Raw genomic sequence first — 3,074 nt, 5'->3', positions numbered from 1 at the left:
AGGGATGGACCCTGCCCCAGGGTGCCCGAGGTCTGGGGAGCTGAAGGTCTATTCAGCAGAAGAATACCCCAAGCCAGCAGGTGGGACACGGGAACCCTTAATCCCAAGTCATTTTTTTTGCTGGCATCCTTTTTTTGTTTTGAATTATTATTATTATGGCAAGCAGCGAGGTGTGGGCTCACCGCCTGGGAGAGCGATATTATTCGCCTCCTTTTGTGCATGGTACCATGTTTGAATTGAGAAACAAAGCCGAGCAGCTTGTGCCTCCTGTTGGAAGCCTTCCTATCCCGCTGGGGATCCGGGACCTTTTCATCTCAGCCCATACACTCCATAGGCTTCTGCCTCTTCCCATCTTTAAGTCTTTAGTAAATATCATAAAAGAGAAAATAAAGGCAATCCCCAGGGCTCAGGAGTCTTACCTTCCCTACATTAAAAAGAGGAAAAAAAAGAGAAAGCAGAGATTTAGCCTCATTTTATCGTTTTTCATGCAGAGCTTGCAGAGAGTAAATAGTATTTAGCCCCATTTTGCAGGCTGAAGGCACTTTGGAACAGGGTCACTTTTACTCTTTGTGTATGTACCTAAATTTTGGGGGGATCCAGACCCTGAGCCAGACTCCTGTGCCTGTGGCAGCGGTTGTCAGATTCAGCCATGAGAAGGAAAGCAAAACACTGCCAGGCAAATACCAACTTGGGTGCCCCCGACCCAGTGATGCCGAGGCCGCAGGCAGGGTGGGCAGGGAAAGGAGGTGCTCAGTCCCCCTGGAAACCAGCTGAAGACAATTCAGCTTCAAACTGGGCACCCTAAAACTAACCCACCCGTCAGCAGAATGACAACAGGCAAAGTGGGGGAGGTTGTGTCCCAATGCTGGTGGGAAGGAAGTTACATTGCTGCTAATAAGGGAGCTGTTTAAAAACATTCAACTTCTTTTAATTTACTGTTTCAAATTGGATGTGAATGTTTGGAGGAAACTCTTCCCTTTCCATGAAGTTTTTGATTATCTGATGGAAGACAATTCAAAACAGGACAGAAATATTTCCCTTTTTTGTTTTAAATCCAAACTTTTGGCTTGGCTTGGCTTTCAAAACCCCAAATGAAACCATTTCAAACTGAAATAAACCAAAAAATGTTTCTACTACTTTTAGATGTTTTTCATTGGAAAAACGAAAATGCTTCCTCCAAGAGTCTCCAACAAAAGGGTCACCCCTGTGATTTCTGTCTGAAGCACATATACTGTGTAATCAGTTTTAGGTTTGACACCCAGGCAGGTTGGCAAAAGCAGTAACTCAACTTCCCAGCTCTGGTTGTATGTTCTGACAACAACTGCAGTCGCACGATTCCTTGTTATTTCCTATGCAGAGGAACTTCATGGCAGTAGGTTTCTTGGCACCGATTTTGGGGATGGCACTTCTTTGTATGAATAATGATGTTCACATGTGGTTGTTGTTCTTTCTTTACTCTTTAATACTTCCTTTTCCTTCAAAGACACTTCCAGGCCATGTTTTCAGTTACAGTCATCTGAGATGGAGGAAGAGTCTGTCTGCAGAGCAGTTATTGCCCCTGGTTCTGCTGTGCCTGGAGAGTGATGGAGGTGCTGCATGGCTCCAAGGTGGCTCAAGGGACCTTTTGAGGGTCCCTCGCCCACAATGCCATATCCCCTCTGCAGACAGCTGCCACCTAAGAGACATTCATCTCCTCACCAGCAACGTCAGCGAGGTGGGGACTGGTCCCCAGCTCCAGGACAGTCTTCTTCAGGAGATGTGGGGGAGGTTAGGGATGGGGTAACAGGCGCAGACTGCACCAAGAGCTTCTCCTGCTGATGTTGGGGCAGGCAGAGAGACATGGCAGCTGATGGAGGTCATGGTCCCACACCTCACCAATATCCAAGCCTTGAAGTAGGCACACAGGGCACAACCCAGAAGCCAAAATTTGTCCATGCAAATAGCTGTATAATTAGGAGCTCACAGAAAAATAGCCCATTCCCAAGAAACCCCTGAGGAACAGAAGGGCTTAAACTCCCCATGACTCTTATTTTTCAGTACCTCATTCAGCTGGCGTGAGCCCAGGACTCCACTGGTGCAAATGCAACTGGAAAAGAAATGAATTTGCTGCCCTGATTCCTTATAAAAGTTGCAAAAAAAGGCATCATGGTCTGTAAGAGCAAGGGAGGAAATCAGTGCTTGCTCTCTCCTGTTATCTGACCCTTGCAACTGTGAGTGACAGACACCATCAGCAGCACTGTCCTGCAAGAGATCTGCAAAGTGCGGTATTGCTAATAACAAAAGAAGCTGTGGTTGCTTTAACTTAAAAAGTTTGCCTGGTATCGTTGGGTGGATGTAAAGCTTTTCACTCGGGGTGTGTGGGCGAGTGTTCATGTGTGCGTGTTTACCAGTCCAGCAAGGAATGTAGTTTGAATGGCTTCTCTGAAGGTTTGGATACAGCTCACTAGAGCTCTGCAGGTTCCCCGAGGACTCTAATAATTGGTACATTTGGTTTGCTTTTCCTCATTATTTCTAAGTTTTCCAGCTCTAACGCCAAAGGAGCCTGTATTCTATGTAATTATTACTCAAAACTTTGAAAACATTAAGTAGGAAAAATAGGCCATTAAACAACTAAGAAGCAAAGTAACAAGTGTGAATTATGGCTCTGCCCTGTGGTTTGACTGTGATGGGTTTGTTCCACCCATGGAGAGATCTTGGAGAAGGGTAGGTTGAGTGGGTTGTTTTGCTTAATCTCTCTGCTGTCAGAGTTGCAGTCCCTGGAGAACGCAGATCTATAGAGAAATGTGCCTACCCTTTGAAACGCAGTGCACATGCCCAGCTCCCAGCAAAGGACTTTTGTTCTGCTCTGATTTATACAGTTCTCTGGGGCAAAGAGAAGTGGCTGTCATGGTTGCAAGGATTACTCGCTCCTGGAGGGAAGGGTGGAGTATGCAAGAATAATTTGTTCTCTTGACTGGGCATGGAAATCCCACTCCCTCTTCCCTGGTCTCCATTCCCCTGCCCCCCATCTCTCACCCACAAGGGGATGCTGGCTCCCAAGGTCCTGCACACTGCAGCTCTGCCCCGAGGCTGGC

Source organism: Pygoscelis adeliae, unplaced genomic scaffold (assembly GCF_000699105.1).
Source record: "Pygoscelis adeliae isolate BGI_AS28 unplaced genomic scaffold, ASM69910v1 Scaffold11, whole genome shotgun sequence".
NCBI classification, from domain to species: Eukaryota; Metazoa; Chordata; class Aves; order Sphenisciformes; family Spheniscidae; genus Pygoscelis; species Pygoscelis adeliae.
Note: the sequence above shows the minus strand (reverse complement) of the source record.